The sequence below is a fragment of the Phlebotomus papatasi genome, chromosome 1 (assembly GCF_024763615.1).
Source record: "Phlebotomus papatasi isolate M1 chromosome 1, Ppap_2.1, whole genome shotgun sequence".
NCBI classification, from domain to species: domain Eukaryota; kingdom Metazoa; phylum Arthropoda; class Insecta; order Diptera; family Psychodidae; genus Phlebotomus; species Phlebotomus papatasi.
In genome coordinates this window covers 11,819,695-11,839,694 of record NC_077222.1, presented here as the reverse complement: position 1 = coordinate 11,839,694, position 20,000 = coordinate 11,819,695, and the positions used below count along the sequence as shown (strand labels likewise).

General features: G+C 32.6%; 1 protein-coding gene across 1 annotated transcript in view; it reads right to left on the bottom strand.

Moving 5' to 3' along the window:
* Positions 1-11,079: 11,079 nt before the first annotated feature.
* The window catches only part of LOC129800032 (putative transcription factor SOX-14), a 68,806-nt gene continuing 59,885 nt past the window's right edge, over positions 11,080-20,000 (bottom strand). The window contains exon 4 of the mRNA XM_055844390.1: positions 11,080-11,200. The gene's annotated coding sequence lies outside the window, so the exon portion shown is untranslated. The remainder of the gene's footprint in view (positions 11,201-20,000) is intronic.

Below are 20,000 nucleotides of genomic sequence, written 5' to 3'. Positions count from 1 at the left end.
AATCGCCTTGTCCCACAGTACCCCTGCCCCAAACCTCCCCGGTCTCCCCTAAGTTTACGATCTAACATCAAGTTCAAAACAAAGTGATACTTATTTAATGAAATCTTTATAAAAATAATAGTAAATTAGTTGTAAGATATTAATTATGGTAAATATAATATTTAATTTATGAATTAACCATTGAAAATAAAAAAATAGAAAATAAACCAAATAAACAATAAAAATCATATTTTTATATTACAACTTAAGGAAATTTGAAAAAAAATAAATAATTAATATTAATTTCTCTTTCAATTAGGCAGCACATTTGTCAATTTAACAGCGACTTTATTCAAGTGCCACAATATGAAATTTTGGATGGAAAAAAATCCTCCAAAAACTTCCGCAGTGAAAATCCAGCGTATTCCTTCACGAAGCGGAAGCCAGTCACTGAAGGTGGGCCTAGGCCGGAAGCCTCCCCTGGTGGCTTTGACAGGGGCCAAGAAATTGATGAAATTTCCTGGGATGGAGGTGAAATTAATTTGTGTCAAATTCACCGATTATTGAATGGGAAAAGAAAAGAAGACGAAATCCTAGGCAAATTGGAGTGAAATTAATTTTGAATGAGAACCCTCCACATACGCACACGCTTTCTCATTTCCTGTCGTTTTTCCCTTTCGTTTGCCTCAACACGACAAATTGGGGTAACATTACGCCTGACAAGAACCCTCAATCTCACGCGGGATTTTCCTTTCTCATCCCTCAATCCGGCTGCTTTTGTCGAAACAGAACATTCCTCCAGGTTCGTTTATTTAAATTCACTGCGTGGTGTCTTGTGCGTCGCACTTTTTTTCCTACCGACTTATATACACACTTAATCAATTTCCATTAGAGGGCAAACAATTGGGGGGGATTGAAATCATACTCCCAATACCGAAGACTTTCCATCAGCTTCAAGTCTTTTTGGGTGGTGACGCCTCCCTCAATTATTCATCGTGACGATTCACCGTCGTGAAATATTCACAGCAATCACGCACTGCGTCGAAGCAATTGCACCAGAAAATTATCCGCCCTTCCAATTTAACCGTGAGTTTTGTAAGCAATCATCCCCCTTTGGGACTTCCATATGAAAAATTTCATTAACACGCTGAATGATGCAATAAAAATAATTCGCCGAGGTACAAATGGGACTTTCTTTGGCACGAGATTTGGATTGATTGCAGGGGGTTAGCAAATGTTCACGAAATTGCTGATGCGCAAAATTGTGCATTTTAGATGAGAAAAAATCAGGAGCGTGTCCCAAAGGAATTTACACGCAAATTGGAAATAAACCTCAAGATTGCGTTATACCAGTTACGCATTTGGGAAATTGATTTAAATAAATTTTGTCATGAATATTTAAAATCTTGAAAAAAAGTTCCTTAAATGCTTTTATTTTTTAATTTAGTAACTCTGTATTCTTAAGGTTAGTATGCTATCATATTTGCTGTCAAATCCTTATGCCCTAGACACCTTTACGACTTAAGCCGAGAGACGGATTATTCAGAAACTGTTGGAAATGTAATGTGATCATTGTTTTGATTTATAATTACGTTAAGGCGTCTTTTGGCTTAAGCCGTAAGTGTGTCTCGGGTATTATACAAACTTTAGACCTAAGGCTTAGCCAAATGGCTTAGCCTCTCTAACTGGTTGTTAGTCAAGGTTTTTGAGAATATTTTGATTTAGGATTAAATACTGAAATTAAATGATCAATGAGATTATCCAATTTTTCCAACAAGTAAAAGTGATTGCTGATTAGGATTGTAAAACCTTCGGGAACTGGACTAAACCATTAGTCTGAAGACAACTTTACCATCGAACAGTCAAAATGGCTCATATTTCTCACAGACATACATGCAACATACCTATATTCTAAAAAAAAATATTTAAAAAAAAAACTTAAGAAATATCTAAAAATCAAAATTTTGATAAAAAAATAATAAGAAAAAATATATTAAAAACGTTTAATTTATTTTTCAATTTATTATTATTTTCATTCAATAATTTAAGTTATTCGAAGTTTAATAATAATAATTCTGAAATTGTCAAACAATTACTATGAAAATCTGTTACTTTAAAAAGCAAGAAAGGATAGATACGGATAGTAACGGTGATGTAGTCTGCAAAACTGAGCTCTTGCCCGTTTTCCGCAAGTTTCACATTTTTAAAATGTAGTAAATTAATTGCTAAATTTATTAAAATAATATAATATACAGTCCATAATAAGCACAGTTTACCCAGTTTAACCCAGTTCCTAAAGGTCTTAAAATCGTAGATATGTATCAAGTTGAGAGATATATCAAAATCTAATGGAACATTTGCCCTTAACATTCAAACCGAACTCAAAATTTTCCCAAAAACCTTGCCTGATAAGAAGTTAGAGGAGTTAAGCCATATCTCTAAACCTTACGTCCTGGACAGACCTACGGCTTAATCCAAGAAACGGCTTAATGTAATTATAATCAAAATAATGATTAGACTTATAATCCCATCAGTTTTTCACTAACTAAGTAGCATCTCGGCTTCAGTCGTAAATCAATGAGATCTGAAAACCATTTAAGCATTTAATAAGATCAATGTAATGCTACGATTACACGACTCTACGGTGTAACCTTAACGGTAAGAGCTGGAATTTGTAAAAAAAATATAAAATTTGTTAAAATCTAATTTTTTTAAAAAAATATATATAACATTCACATTTTCTTAGTCATGCTTTGGATTTCTAGTGACACTTAAAGAATTAAATGAATTTAAGCCAAAAGTCTTTAAACAGACGATCATAATTCAAAAATTAGAGATTGAAAATTCCGTAAATCTTTGAAAAATTAAAAAAAAATCACTTTCAATAGTTCTCAAGAGAAGTTACAAAAGTTGGAATCAATGGATTTCTCTTTAAAACATTTTCTTTGATACCTGCGACTTTTAGAGGTTTTACCTTATTTTAAGTAAATTTGGTGTTCGGGATTTTAGGTTTCCGGAATTTCAACTCATTCAGGATTTGGGCCGTTCGGGATTTTGAAGTTCGGTACTTTGGCTTTCTTTGTTTTGGATTTTCTAGATTTTGGCGCTCAAAATTTTGGCTGTTTGGAACTTTGGGTTATCGGATTTTGCTTTTCTCGATTTTTTTCGAAATTTTGACGTTCGAGATCTATGGCTTTTCGAGATTTTGACTTATTCGGAATTTAGGGCGTCCGAGATATTGCAGTTCGGGACTTTAGCTCTCTGGATTTGGGCTTTTTAAAATTTTGATTTTCGGAATTTTGACCGGTACCCGTTTATCCATTTGGCTAAATAATTAAAATTACCAAATAAGCGATCACTTTTGGGAACTGAGCTACTCTCTTATCTACATCTCGCGGGGCTGAAGACAGCTAAAGATTTGTCTGGATGGATTAATATGCTTAACCGATTTAATTTCCTAGCAAGAAATGTTCATGATAAGAATTTGATTAGGTTTATATTCGTACATTACTGAAAGGAATAAATCTTACAGATTTTGCAATTGTTTATAATTTCAAATTAAATGTGTTCGAGAACAAGATTAACCTTTAGCCTAAAGACCTGAAATGGTTTGTAGACTAGGGTTTAGTCCAGTTCCTGATACGTCTAGAATTTTGAATAACAATTTATTTATCGCTGTGATTTCTCCAAACTAAATAGATCAATCATTGCCCTTAATATAGGTAGAACCCCAATTGTAAATTTTTACTAAAAGTTTCACGCAATAATAATATTAGACTAGTCTAATCAATTGAGTGAACTTTACGTCTGAGGATCGTTTTATGGTAGGATGTGATAGTTATCTTACAGAGCTAAGATAGCTTGAATGGTTTAAATACATTTTTCGAAAAAGTTGTAAAGACTACGGAGTTCCGTGTCTTGTTCCGGACCTTCCGGACACTATTACAAGCTCCGTAAAACCTTGAAGAGTTTAAAAAAGTTTAAGATTAAAAGTAATATTAGGGCATATTCTAGATTCTTTACAAAACCTTAATTTCTGGGATATAGTTAATAAACTAATATTAATTCAGATTAAACATGTGGGTTGGCTACCTGTTAAGTAAGGACTAAACTCCTGAAATAGGTATTTGAAAGAAAATTCTTGTCAATAGGGCTTCCTCATATAGTTTCTAAATTTCAGAAGAAGCAAAAAAAGAAGCAAAAAGCCTTAATTTCAAGATTTTAAACGATTTATAGATCTTTTTATATGACCGAGTATCAAGGTCAAATCAGATTTGAATCCCGTATAATCTGTTAAACATTTGGAAATATATAAGTCATCCTTACGTAATAAAATTGAACTTGTCAAGTTTATTACGTATGTATTTTTGCATTAAAAATCATATTTGTAGATAATCAATTTATCATTAAAGGGTTAAGGAAGCTTGAAATCCCAAAAAAAATTATTCTTTTGCATACCTATTACATAGCTAGCTTTAGAACCCCTAACATACTAACCTATCCTTACTTTACTATTTTAAAAATTCTTGAATTATTGAAAATATGTGAAGTTATATTAAAGTTTCTAAATTATCACAATGTAATTAAATTTAAAAGAACATTTCCAAAAAGCTCCATTCAATTAAGATATAGAGTAAGTTACTTTCCTTCTTGAATATGGATACTCAATGAATTAAACTTAATCAGTAGGGGCTTGAAGGTTCTTAAATCTTTAACAAGTCTTTCAGTAAATTCCCCAATAAACTTTTCTAAATTGCAATTGGCCCTTTGACTAGCAAATTCCCAAAGATATTGGCCTTCGGGAAATGCCTGGAAGAGAGGTCTCAATCAGCCTTTAGTATCATCGAATTAGAGTAAAATGTCCAACCTTCGGCAAAGTCTAATTAATTAAGTCAGAGTGGATGAGACAATAAGGAAATTTTCCTCTCAATGGGCACACGATGGGAATGCCATTGCAATTAAAAGAGTGTGGAGCTTTTATTTAACTTCTTGCGACAGGCAGCACTAAAAAAAAAAGAATCAGCCAGCCAGTGTAAGAAAAATATCTCATTTATGGTAATGGATGCATTAAATGGTCTAGTGAGCGCCTGGCATTGAATTTTCGAGCAGTTTCGTAGAAAAATTTGCTAACTTTGGGTGCTATTGGTGGGAAAGAGATGTGAGCAATGTTGGGGATTTCGTTTGGGTGTTCCTTTTTCTATCCCACCAATACCCTCCAGCATGTTCGTATCATCTGAGCCAAAGTTTATTTTTGCTGTGGATTATGGAAATATCATTGAGAAAAAAAAATTTTACCAAATATTTTGCCTCCTGAAGTGCTCGGCAGACAAGAAAAATAATCAATATGTCACTCGCGGTGTCACGCGATATGGAAAGGCTGAAAAGCCCTTTGAAAGCCACCCTTGGAGCGTCTTGTGAGCTTTTTTTCCCAACCCTTACTCTAAAAGGCGTCGAATTTCACTCCAGCGGAATCGGAAGCATTCTTCAGACGCCCTCCGTGCTTCCTCTAACACCCTACTCCTGGGGAAGTCAACAACAATTGCGACAGCGTCGGTAAACACCAGTCAGCAACTTCCACCCCATCGGCCCCAGCTTCTGGGAAAAGTTGAAAAGTAAATGTTTCAGCCACTCAATTATTACTTTGCCAACAAAATTTTCGATAAGTTGGGGGGAAAAGTTTCGGCATTTCATTATAAATCGTCGGTACTCCCGGGACTTCAACCCCAAGCCCAAGTAACTCTTTACCTCCGGCGGCCACAACGGTGACGATGAAAAATACCAAGGATGTTTTAGGGAATGCCCTGGAGGTGCTGAAATTTTTACCCGAGAATTCCAAACCCAGAGGAACAATCAATTTTTTCTGCGCAGTTTAGTTCAAAGGAAATGGGGATGATTCCTCATGTTCGACAAAGTCAATTTGGGAATTCACCAAGTTACTGTGTAGGATTCAGTGTTTAGGAAAGTTACATCGGATCTACTTACAAAACATGGGATAGCATACTCGGTAAATTCAATAGTCAACATGAAAGTTTACCCAACAGCTTCTGGGTAATGCTTGAACTCAGGGATATATTTTGCAGCTTTTAAAATTTTTCAAACAATTAAACTGGAATTTAGAAAAAAAATCACAAGAGGGGTGCAATACTGGAACCTTTAATAATTGAACCCCTCATAATTGGTATAGGATGTTTGAGTTATTTTCTAAAACGTTTTATTACACAATATGAAATTAGGCCGGTTAAAAACAAAAACTTAAAGAAAAGACTTTATAGGCCTTGAAGCCTTAACGTCTTAAGTAATAGGGGTTCAGTCCGGAACTTCATCCGATTCTAGTTCTCAAATGATTAAAAATACGATTTAAAAGGACTATTAAAGTAGTTTTTCGAAATTTAATATCTCATTCATACCGGTTTCATACTTGAAGTTTATACAAGCTTCGGAGCTGAAGCTTAGCCATACGACTTAACTTCTTTAGCCTCTTTAGTGTCTTATCAGTCAGAACTTTTGGATAATTTTGATTTAGGATTGGATATTAAAGGTAAGTGACCTATTAGATTCTGGAAAACCAATAAATTTGTTACTATTTGCAATCATGAGACCTGAAGGAAAATGGCTAAACCTATGATCTTTAACCTATCTCCCAAATGACACAAAATTCTAAATAAATAACAAGCATTTTTAGTGGTCTTACAATATCTAATGAACACAAAATATTGGAGATATTAGGACATAAGTATGAAGCCGTATTATCCGGTCTCTAGATCTAAGCTTTAGCCATATGACTGAACACCCTTAATTTTTAATCAAGCCAAATTTTTGAAGAAATCTTGGTTTAGGATTGGGTTGGACTAAGTGTAAATGATTTACTAGATTTTGAAAAATCATTAAAATTGCTTTTATTTAAATTTTCGAAACGATCTGAAACTGGGCCAAACCCCTATTCAAAATCCGTATTACCTTTCCTATAAGGCCTTCAAGCCTCAACATTTTAAGTCATAGGGGCTTCAGTCCGAAACTTTATCCAAGCCTAGTTCCCAAATGTTTCAAAATCCGATTTAGTAGATTTCGAAAAATCATTAAAATTGCTTTACTTGGATTTTCGAAACCTTCGGGACTTGGGCCAAACCTTCAACATGAAATCCGAATTACCCTTGTTATCTAAACCTAATACCGGCTTCAGACCAGACCTTAGATTCAGGCACACGGCTTAGCTTCTCTAATTTCTTTCTTTTCAAAAGTTTACAGACCTTAAACTGCCTCGATTTTCTATTTAAACCTGTTTAAAGGTTTATTGATACCTAGAACATCTAGAACATGCCTCAAAATAAGTATCGATCTTTTTTTCTTACCTGTATTCAGGATAGTCAAACTCTTACTTTTTAGGTAAGAATCTTAAGTTGCTCGAGTTAAAATGTATTCTATTGACCCGAGAATACCCAAAATATTTTAGTGTTGATAGAACTAGGTAACGGGCATGAAGTTAGAAGTAGAACTTATTCTAACTCTATAAGTCCCTAGTAATAAAATAACCGAAATTCATTAAATCCTTAACCTGAAGCACTAAATGAAAATAGCGATAGCCTGGGTCCAGAGAAGCACAAGCTGATCCTCGAAAATATTTAGACCCAGCCCTAGCCCTGGGCTAATCCTTAACCACTAAATTTTCTCGAGGATCAGTCTAAGTCTCTTTGAGCCCTAGGATTGGCTTTAATTTAATGGAGGATAAATTTGCCTGTAACCCTGCTTTTGCCCTGATTCATTATGATGGAGACCAAGGCTGTTGGCGGCCAATTGCCAGGCAGCAACCCATTTTTTTAATATTATTTTTAGTACTTTTTATTTCAAAAATTTTAAATATTTATTTTTTTTTTTTGGAGGCATTTAGTTAATTCCATGTAAGTAAGTGTAATTAACAAAACCGGAAGTACACATCAATCGTCTGAGCTTAATGTTTGGCTTTATGTGTTATTTTTTTTCTTAATTATTCCTTGGCAATTAAAGAAAAAAGTTAACAAACATGAAGCGGTATTCAGGACTTATGCTATAAGCAGAATGACACATTTGCAATGTTAAGTTCTGCAAAATAAAAATTGAATTCAAATATAAAGACAAATTATGCACTCTTTATCTCAAGTTCTTCAAACATTTCGAAAAAACTGTTATGTTTTTATTATATTTTAGCTTAATTGCTTGAGAAATTCTTCATTTAAAATTGAAACACCTTTTCTCTGCAATATAAATTCACCCTAGAACTCTACGATAATGAAAAACATATATTTATTATTTAAAGTTACAAACCAATTATGTTTACTGTATTACAAACTCTCGTAAAAATGCTCGGTATTTTAATGCTTAAGGGATTCTTGAAAATTAAATAGAAGTTAAAGAAGTTTTCTTTATTTCCATTTCTATTTTATTGTCAAGTTCTTTCATTTTTGGAAACTTTCGATTTTTAATCATGAAGTCTGTATTGGAGAACACAAATCAGTTTCTATGCCGATTTAAAGATTTAAAGCTTAAGCGTATGAAAATTAAGTTCCTCAGAGCAAATCTCAATCTCAATTCATGGGTTAGTCTTTAAGTTTATTGAATGCCTGTACCAATTTTAGAGTAGGTTCCGAATAATACCGCTGGACCGGTTTAACCTAATTTTCGATACCACGCCTAATAAACATGCTTATTAATCTTTAAAAATTCAAATATAGGGTAGATTTTGATTAAGTGTTGAAGGTCCGGTGAGGTTTAACGAATAGCATAACTAAGGTCGAAAATTTGATGCCCGTATGAATTCCACATGCATGTCCTTGTAATGCTTCAACACCAAAAATTTGGACGTTTTGATTCCATTTTATTCTACGAACTACGGATTTTTGCAGAATAATAAGTCAATATTCTTAACTTAAATGCTTAAAGCTTAAAGGGGTCAAGGTCAAAAGTTCGAAAGCCAAAATTCCTAATACGGGCTTCTGACCTAAGACTTAACTTAATGGCTTAACTTCTGTAATATCTTATCAGACAAGATTTTTTGGAAAATTTTATCTGTCTGTTGATCTATTGGATTTAAAAAAAAAAAGCTATGAAATTGGTTGCTCTTTAGGTTTTCTCTAGTTTGAAGACTGTTTAAAGGACTAATATCCCAAATGTTGAATACCCTAGAAGCGGATGTCTTTGCACCCTTGTTTTTCGTATTTGATCCGGTCTATTGTGTTCGATGAGTAAAGACCATTGTTCAAGAGCTAAAGAAAAACTTACGAGAAACAGGGGTGCAAAATGGGTCCCGGTCAAAATCCCGAAAGCCAAAATCCCGGGTTCTTAAAAGTGTAATAGCTACTCTCATGATTGAACCCACGCCTGCTGAAGGCAAAGGGAAATCTTCTGTGTCTTGGGAAATTATTCTTAACATTTTCCCCCATGTAATTTCATCCCTTTCAGGATTTTGAACAATCGGGATTTTGGTTTTCGGGATTTTGGCTGCCACCGGTGCAAAATTACCCCTGGAATACAAAGCCACCCGCATCTATGGTACTGAAAGTGTCGCAACTGCTCCCACATTCTACACATTATCTTTGTAATCTTCCGTATTATTTCGCCCCTAACGATTTTGCCCATTCATTTACGATTTTGATTTTCGGAAATTCTGGCTTTATGGATTTTGGATAACACAGGCTCAAAAATCGTTTCAAAATTTTGAGATTAGTCTTTAATAGTTACACATCTTTTAGACAAGGGATTTACCCTAGTTTCTAGAGATCTCAAAATCCTAAATTGTAAGAAATATTTCAGGTTTTATAAAATCTAGTCAATTAATTGCTCTTAATATGGGATCCCAAGTCAAAATTTTCTCAACTAAAGTTTAGGTCTGAAACACGTATTGCCAGACTACTGTATCGATTTTCGGGAAGTATTAATATTCAATCCTAAACAAATATTCCTTTAAAAATTCCGGCCTAATAAAGAATTAGAAGAGTTAAGTCATATGTTGAAGCCTTATACGGGTTTCAGACCTAAGGTTTAGCTATATGGCTTAACTACTTTAATTTTTTATCGATTATGATTTTTTTTTAAATTAACTTAGAATTGGATTATTAAGGAAAAATGACCTATTAGGCTCCTCTCAAAATGCAATATAATTGCTCGCAATTTAAGATTTTAAGTCATCCGGAAACTGGGCTAAACCTCTAGTCTGAAGCCGGCCTTAGGTCTGAAGACGGTACAACCTGCTGCTATAGCGCTTTTACTAAATCATCGGTACTTCGACTATAGCACCCTTGCTTAGTCATTTTCAAGAGCCCTTGTATAGGGGACATGATGTATAGAGTTTCAAGTTTGGTAAGGCTTAAGCTACTTTCCAATTAGTATTTCCTTGAATCATATACGGTTTAGGCAATAGTCTAATTTACTCAACCAGATTAAGCTTAAAGCCTACCTCTTGATATTCAAACTTACCAGATAAATCCTTATCCGAAAGGCTGACTTCACGTTAAAACACTTCCTGAAATTTTTCAAACGCGAAAGTGAGAAGATCGGAATGAAGTCAACCCAAAAGAGAAGCCCAACATAAAAAGAACTCATAGTTTAATTTCAGATGTAAAAATGTTTTGTATTTTAGTAATAATATATATAATATATATAGTATATAAAGACTATGTAATATATCTACAAACTAATTCTACAAAATACAAAAATTTACATATACAAAAGAATTTCTCTTCGTATTTCATTCTTAATTACATTTAAAATATATTTTTTTATTATACGCTTCTCCATCTTTTTTGTGTTTTTTTTTCTCAAATGTGTTTTTTCTTGTTTTTTTTTTTTTTCTTAAGATTGGTATTTAGATTTTCAGTTTTCTTCCAAACATAAAAATTTATTTTTCTTTCTTTTTTTTTTAATTTATCAATAAGATTAAACTGGATTTTTTTTCTTTTTGATAAAAATAAAAACAAAATAAAAAAATGAAGTGTTTATGTTGAAAAATTGAAGGAGAGACAAAAAGATGTGTCATTATTGCTTTTTATCCATCTCTTCGGCTATTTCACTTCTCTCAAATATCTTTGCATCGTGATCACACTTTATTTACACTTTTTTCTTCAAATTGAGTTTTGTTTTTTGTTTTTTCTTTTTTTGTTATGTCATTTAGCTGTTCGGGGTTGTTTGCAAACTGCAGAGTGACACTTTTTGAATCGAAAATATCTGTGTTTTTTGTGTGTGGATTTTGTTCCTACGAAAAAGAAAAAAGTAGATGGTAGATGATAGATGATAGAAAGAAAATTAAAAAAATTAAACAAAGGAAATAGGTATAAAAATTATTTAAAAACTGGCTTCGACAATATTCCTACAATTTAATATTTCACTTTATACAGCAATATTGTGTGTTTTCTTCACCACCTTCAATCATCATATATTAATAATATAACAACAATTTTTTTTTCTTCATCAGTAATAGGGTTTTTTTTCACCATCATCTTCATCATCATATTGTAATAATTATTTACTTCTAGAAATATATTCCTAACATGACGACAAACTATACATTATCTCACAAAATCTGCGTCTTCTGTTCAAAAAGTTTTACACATTAATTTCTTTTTATTTATTTATTATTCAGTCAATGCCCGAGTAATGTATACAAAGATTACAATTTTTTTTTTATACTCACTCACTCTCGTCTGTACACAGGAAAAAAAATCTTCATCTTGTGTTTCGTGTGTTGTTTTGTTTGCTCAAAATACAGAATTGTCGAAAATTGATAATTCTGCCATTAAAATTGTGTTTGGTTTAGTGTATTTCTTCTCCTCTTTTAATGTGTTCTTCCACTTTTTTTTTGTTGCTTTTCCATCTCTTTTTTAAATTTGTTTTTCTACAATTTTCATCGTCAAATTGTCACGCAATAGAAATATTGAATTTCTCACTTATTTCCTTTTGATACTTAAGGATACGGAAGGGTTTTCGGTGTTGAACGCTTCGATCAGTTACCACGCGTAAACAACACCGCTCCGTTAAAAAAACAGAAAACATGACTTATTTTCTGTTTTTCCCAATAAAATAAATATTGCAGAAAAGAAGAGGATTCAAGCAATTAGGAGAACCGCAAAATGTTGCAAACGGAGATAAATTTTCAATGTTTCAGAAGGATTATTTCCTTCTGACGCACACCCAATCTCTCATCAACGTCAAGAGATCATGGGATTTTTTTCGCCATTCCTTCTCGTTTATCCTTTTAATAATTAGGAAAAAAATCACAATAAATTACATATTAGAGAAAATTATTAAGTTTCTTGCTTTTCTCATCTTAATTTCATTTTACTCGATAAACGCCTATGAATACAATATTACAAAATAAAGTACAGTGTTAAATATTTATAATGCTTTCTCGATAGTTTTTCTTTTCTTGCTATATACGAGGAAAGGCTCTTTCGTCTTTATTTTACACATGAAATTTTTTATTTTTTTTATTTTTTTTTTAAATTATAAAGCTCAACTTTCTCTTTTTTTCTTCAAGGGTAGAAAAAGGCTGAGAACTCTTTCGACAAAAATGAATAAATCATTTTGTTTATAAAAAAAACGATATAATAACAAATTATTTATAATAAAAAAAGATCTCTTTAGAAATGTTTCTCACAATTTCAGGGTATTTACAAAATGGGGAAAGCTTTTTTATGATTTTTGTTTTTTTAAAAGATTTTGGTCGGGTTCTGTGAATAAAGAAATAAATGTCCAATTTTTTCGGAAATGCTCAATTTGCACATACTTTTTTTCCCTTTTTTTCAATTTCTCAAAAATATCTTCTGTGTTTCCTTTTTTTTAAAGTTCGTCTTTGAAATATTTTGTGTAGTGTGTTATGTTTCTTGCATTGAAGAAACGACAAAAATTTCTCCATCTTTCCCACCATTTCTCTTAAATCCTAATCATCCTCAAATACAATTTTTATTTCCTCAGTAAACACTTACGTTATCCCATCTTCATTCACTATCTTTTAAATTTTTTACTTTGTTATTTGTTTTTTTTTAATATTTTCTTTCTTCTATTTTTTTTCTTCTTTAAGTAAGATCAATTTGTCAATTACGTTTAATTTCTACACACTTAAAGCGATTGTTTTTTTGCGTAGATTATTTTTGTTTTGTTTTTTTTCATGTTTCTCAATTTAACTTTATTGGATTACTATCATTTAATTGGATTGGAAATACATTGTCCTTAAGATTAATGCAATTTTTTATGTTTTTCTTTTTCTTTTTTGATTTCTCAACAATATTAAAACAAACGCGTTAATTTTGAAAAATTTTGTTTTTTTTTGAATTTTTTTTTTAAAATAGAAATGTGTGTGAAATGAAATGTTTTCGCGATTTTATCAATGTTTACTTTTAAAATTTTTCCAGAAATCTTTCAAGATGGAGGGGTGTTACGTGTAAAAAAAAATATTGGAGGGTGATTTATCTTCACAAAAAAATAAAAGTTGAAAATGCAACAAAAATCATTTGACCTGACTAGACTCGAAGATTACAACTCTGTTTACAAAACAAACAAACAAACAAGACAATAATGCCTAGTGCACAATAACTTTTGTTTTGTAAACGTGTTTTAGACATTTCAGTGAGAGCGAGAGAGATCTAGATTTAGTCATTCCGCTCACTCTTATAGAAAATTTTGAAAACATGTTTATAAACAAAAGTTATTGTACGCTGGTCATAATGGGCAACGCACAATTGTTTTTGTTTTGTAAACATTTTTTTTATTTGAATAAGAGGGCGCAATCCCTGCTTACCCTTGCTGAATTATAAAACAAATGTTTACAAAAAAAACCAACAGTGCGTAACCTATAATAATGCTCTCATGCTACCACGAGAAGACTCTCTCTACAGGGTTCCTAACCCTGCATCTTGCCATCAATCCCCATAAAAAAGAGTAATTAAATAAATTGAGAAAATAGCTCAAAAAAACTGCGAATTGACTGCTCTCCCTAAACACTGCTAGAAACGGTTTTAAAATGCATTAGGCAGTTTAGCGCAGCACGGCATTCAAAAGGTTAAACCCACATCTGATAAATCTATACTTTAATTTTTGTCGCTACTCCTAAATCCGGTTTTTTTCGCTTAATTTTTGTTTTTTGTTTTTCTTTTGTCATCTTGTCAAAGGAAAGAAAACTAAAACGACTTAGTTTTATCATATTTTTTCTTGTTTTTTTCATAATCTTTTTTTTTCACATTCTTTAATAACAAAAAGAAACATTTATTTCACAGCCTGTTTGTAGATACCTGAATATTTTTCGTCTCTAAGTTTGAAAAAGAAAAAATTTACGCGTTTTTTTTGCTTAGTTCAAACCTTTTCAAAAAATGGGATTTCTCTCCTAACTGAAAATGTTCCTCTTTTACATAAATCCTGATCTAAGAGCTTCCTGTTTCTGCGGATGTCTTCTCCACGACAAATTTAATTTAAAAAAAAACACACACGAAAAATCAAAAAAAAACATAGCGAACCAATTTGAATGTTTTGCAAATGTTGCAATGTCTTGAAAGAATTTATTTAATCTTCTAAAAAGAAAATCTTTCTTCCCTCTGTTTTTTTTCATTTCTTTAATTTAAAAAACAAAAAACTTTTTTTGGTGGGAAAAAAATTATTTTAGTATCTTATGAGATCACTTGATGAAAAAATGCTTATTTTTTGCTTCAATGTTAAATTAATGATTACGCAAAGAAAATAAATTAGGGTTAGAAAACAAAAAAAATAATAATAAAAAAATTCATAACCTAAAAATTAGAGTGAGAGAACGCGGTTTAAATGACGCTCGTTAATTTTTTCCTTAAATCGGCCTATTTTTTCGTGTTCTCGCAATATCAAATTTTTTTTTGTAAGAATTTTTTATTCTCTTTTTTTTATAGTTTTTAATTTACACTTCAATTTCTAATGCTCAGTCTTAAAATATGTATAAGATAATTACTATATTTACTCAACATTTATGCTTTTTCATCTTTTTTCACTAATATTTATCTTTCTCCACGATATACTTTGCAGTAAAAAATTATTTTACAGATATTGTGATAGTTTATTTTTGTTGCTGGTTTTCTTTTACCCCTAGAGTAGTTTTAAATGTTAAAGAAAAGAATTCCCTGAAGGAAAGAATCATATAAATTATTGAGTAGTAGTATGAGCACTCAACTTTAGAGATCTTATTCATCTTCTCCGCTAGATGTCACTTTTATGTTTCATGTTTCTTAGTTTCTCTCAAGTTTCGCAAATTTTGTATCTTGCAAAGGATACTTAAAATTCAGTTTTGAAAAAAATACCACAAAATTATAAGAAAAACTTAAAGTAGGACATGCAGAACTCCGTTTTAGAATATTAACTTTAGCTTCAAATGCAATGCCATGTTTCATCCGTGTTTCATGTTTCATACTTGTATTTATTTGTTCTACTTTTCGTTTTCAAAAGCTGCTTTACCAGAATTTAGATTGAGAAAATGTCTGAAAGTCTGTCAAAATTTTCGGGTATTCTGTCCTTGAAAATACATCAAGGTCAAAGCTTCGATTCCACTGCCAATAATAGAATAGAAAGTCCTTTGAGTCTTACAATCAATCTGCATTTCATTTGTGTCAGCATTTCACGCAAGAGGCGATGCCTGTATCGTAGCTTGCACCCAATGCAGACACAACACAAATACAGATACGACTACGGACGATGCAGTCGAGGAAATATTACTCGTAGAACTCCAAGGACTTTCTAAGGGATCAAAAAGAACCACAAGGACTAATCTTTCTATGTTTTTTATTCATTCTTTTACGGCCTCTACACACTAGAAGCAATTTTCGTCAAAAATTGTGTTTTTTTAAAAAATCTGACGTTTCTGCTCATCCACAATGTTAGGAGAAATTTTCTTTAAAAAAAAACGTTTTTTTATTGCTCCTATAGCGTAGAGGCCTCTAAGGCCTGCCATTGGGAGCAGTTTTCGTTAAAAAGTGCACTTTTGTCAGAATTTTGATGTTTAGAATTTTGACATTTAGAATTTTGACGTATAGAATTTTGACGTAAATTGTTTTCAATGTCTAGAGGCCTTTGGGGTTTGCAAATGCAGTGGGATCTGATTGGGACTGAAAATGACAGATAAAACGGATAAAACCCATTCGATAAGGAAGTTTTTTTTTGACGTTCTCGTGGCTGACAGCTGCCACCCAAATATCGAAGAGTAGAATATTGAAGAGCCCTGTGTATCTGTTCGGCTCAATTTCAGCTTATTGATTGACTGCAGACTAGAGTAATTTATGTCCATATTTGATAGTTTTTCCAATAACTTCTACATACTAGAAAAGTTTATGTCCATATTGAAGAGTTTTTTCCACACAAGTGTAGGGAATTTGTTTCGATATGGACATAAATTTCTCTAGTGTGTAGAGGCCATAAACAAGCATAGCCAATTTGCTACAAAATGAACATTAATTCCTTTAGTGTGTAGGGGCCTTTAGAGTTTCAGAATTGATTTTTCTTCCTTCAAATTTCAGGGATTTACTAACCCCAAGTGAAGGGTATTGAAATAATGCTTTTAAGCATTTTTTCCTTGAATACTCTACAAGGTCAAAGCAAGGATTCGAAGGTTCTGGTTTGTATGAAAATCATTTTAGCTCAATTTGTGTTTAAAATATTGGAATACTAAGATTTTCCTTCTTAGTTTCAAAATTTGGCTCGGAAACCAAGAGTATTGAAGTCTTGAAGTCGTGAAAAGTTTTTAGCTAATCTGACCTTGAAGACACTTCAAGGTCAAAGCCGTAATTCTGTTTCCAAGTCTTTCCAATGATCTATAAATTTTTCTTCAAACCTAGTGAAGATTTTTGAGAGATTTTCCTAATTCACAAAAAAAAACATTTCAGCTGAATTATAGCTTAAGATTTAAAAACCTTGAAATTCTTTAAAACTGTATTTATAAATCGAAATAAAGGCCTTTCCTTCATGATTAAGATCTCAAAAGTCGTACATGCCAGCAAACTACTAACGAAATAAATTCAATATCGTGCAAATGTTTGAATTTTAACGGAAAATAACGGCTACAAATCTGTAGAGAGGACACAATGTTTTTTTGCTTCTTGAGCAAATTCTCAAAGGATAAATTGCCGAAATCACGATTGACTTCTGATTTATTGCAGCGATTCTCGTAGAATTCTCACATCGTCTTATTCTAAGAAAAAAAATTGCAGAGACAGGTGTATGGTGTTCTTTTTGGAAGATAGGAAACCGAAAGACAGTGTAATTTGTTGTTGCAAAAAAGGCTATACATTTTTACGATGGTCCCAAAGGCACTAATAACTCCTTTTATTTTTTTTTGAGGTGTTACACTTCATTAAAAAGAAGAAGAAAAAAGTCTTGAGCAACCCTTTCAAAAGCGCGACAATGAATAAAAAAAAAGAAGTAAAAGACGCCGAAAACAATGTCACGTCCTTCAAGAACGATAAATTTAATTGTTGTATTTTTTATTTTTATTTTTTTTCCTTCTACAATCAAACATTATTGTCACATTTCAAGCCGCTCATTGAGAACGAAAGTGAACTTCTTTTTTTGGTTTTATTTTTTTTTGCTGCTTCGGGAAGTGCTAAGAACGTATTGAAATGCACAAGAAGATCCCTTCGGCTACACTGTTACCAATGGAGCGGCAATGCGTGAGAAATTTTTTAAAATACCATTTCGCAACGGTCTTTTTCATTTCTTGTGATCATTTGAAAAAAAGTGGCGTGTTTTGAAAAATGTCCGAGATCGCGTACGATGTGATTATGTGGCTAAATGGCAATTAATTGTGTGACTTGCTCATTCATACACAACACCTTAATACACCGTGTTTTGAGATGGTTAAAATTACCATACAGCAGTGTCACATAATTTCCCAAACATAATTCAGGCGCGTTGTGCAAGGGTATTAAAAGAAATAATAGTGCTACGAGAGCGAAAAATAGAGATAAAATAATATAAAATAATCTTCATGATAATTTATTGCAAATTTTTCTGTTTTCACATAACGCAGCGAAAAAAAAAGCGAGAAAAAGACGCCAAAATAAATTTCAATGGTCAGTGAATGTGTTAAGTTTTTTTTTTGAGAGACTGGAGGAGAGACAACGTCCAAAAAAAAAAAACGAGGTGTCTGTTATCATAAAATTACAATAAAGACTGTCCAATTGTGAAATATGCATCGTAATGAGACGAACACGTCTCACTGAGAAATGAGAATTTCTTCGATGGAATATTGTTAATGCCATCGTTGGACATTTTTGTATTCATCTCCATGCTGGAGGAATCATTTCCTCTCGCCAGACACACAATTCATCATATTATTATTCGTCTTTTGCCTTCACTATTCCATTCAATCAATCCCAAAAGTCAATATTCAATTAATCCCATACCATTGACATGCAATTGTTGCATCTTTCCCAAAGGATTTTTTCTGTTGAAAAGCTCGTGAACACCTTAATTGTTGGGACAATTTGTCCCTGAATTGAAAATAGTCGGTCAGCTGTTCATAGAGTATTAGACAGATGTTATAATTGCAAACTGTTCTGATCGTAAACTGTTCTAATCGTAAACTGTTCTAAAAATGAATTTGTTTTAAAAACAAGTTTTCTAGGTAGGAGCATTTAAATGTACTCCTTAAGGGCTAGGCATAATTGCTTTTGTTTTGAGAACTTCCGATCAGCTGTTTAGGACAAGTGAAAGAGATATTCTAATCGATCCTCTCAAACTGTTTCAGGAAACATGTTTGAAAAACTGAAACACATCTGCAAACGTCTGAAGATCCACGCATAATCCCTTACAGTTTCATAAACATCCGATCAGCTGATCACCGAGATCGATACTATTCGTAATGAGATATCAAACTGTTCTTAAAAAATGAGAACAACTGTTCTGAAAGTGAAGTATTCATCTCTTTTCTCAAACTGTTCCAGGAAACATGTTTTCAAACAGAGACAAATCCACTTTGGCTTTATAGGCTACGTGCAAGTCACTCGTTTCGCAAACATCCGATCAGCTATTCACCAAGATCGGGAAACAGTGTTCCAAGGACTTCTGTCAATCAGTTTTAGGAAACATACTTACAAAACGGAAACAAATATACGTACGTCTTAAGGACCACGCATAATTTACTTCAGTTTCATAAATATATGATCAACTGTTTATCGAGACCAAGGCGATTCGTAACGATATGTTAAAACGGTTTTTAAAGGATTAGAACAGCTGTTCAGGAAGTGAAGTATTCATCTCTTTTCTTGAACTGTTTCAGGAAACATGTTTACGAAACAGAAACAAGTCTACGTAGGCCTCAAGGGCTACGCACAACTCACTCACGGTTTTCTAAACATCCTATCAGCTGTTCATCGAGAACGAGAAATAGTGTTCTAAGCATTTCTCTGAAACAGTTTTAGGAAATATGTTTAGAAAATAGATAAAAATCTATGTAAGCCTTTAGGGCCACGCACGAGTCACTCCACTTTTGTAAACATCCGATCAGCTGTTCATTAAGATCAAGACTGTTCTTAATGAGGTCTGAAACTGTTTCTAAAAGAAGAGAAAACACATGTTTACAAAAAGAAACAAACTAACGTACGTCTTAACGGCTACGCATGTCTTGCTCCTGTTTTGTAAACATGCGATCAGCTGTTCATTAAGAACAAGACTGTTCTTAATGGGATCTAAATCTGTTTCTAAAACATGAATAGAGCTGGTAATGAAGAGTGAGACTGACGATTAAACAGCTTCAAGAAACATGTTTACAAAACAGAAACAAACCTACGTACGCCTTAACGGCCACGCATATCTTGCTCCTGTTTTGTAAACATTCGATCAGTTGTTCATCTGTATCGTGAAATATGATCTGCTCACTTTTAGGGTGTCTACACATTGTAATCAATTTTCGTCAAAAATTATTCTTTTGAAGGAAATCGTCCGCACTGTTGTAGGTAAAAACGTCAAAATTCTGTCAAAAATGCGATTTTTGACGAAAATTGCACCCAATGTGTAGAAAGTTATTGAGCGTTGGGCATTATGCCCAACGC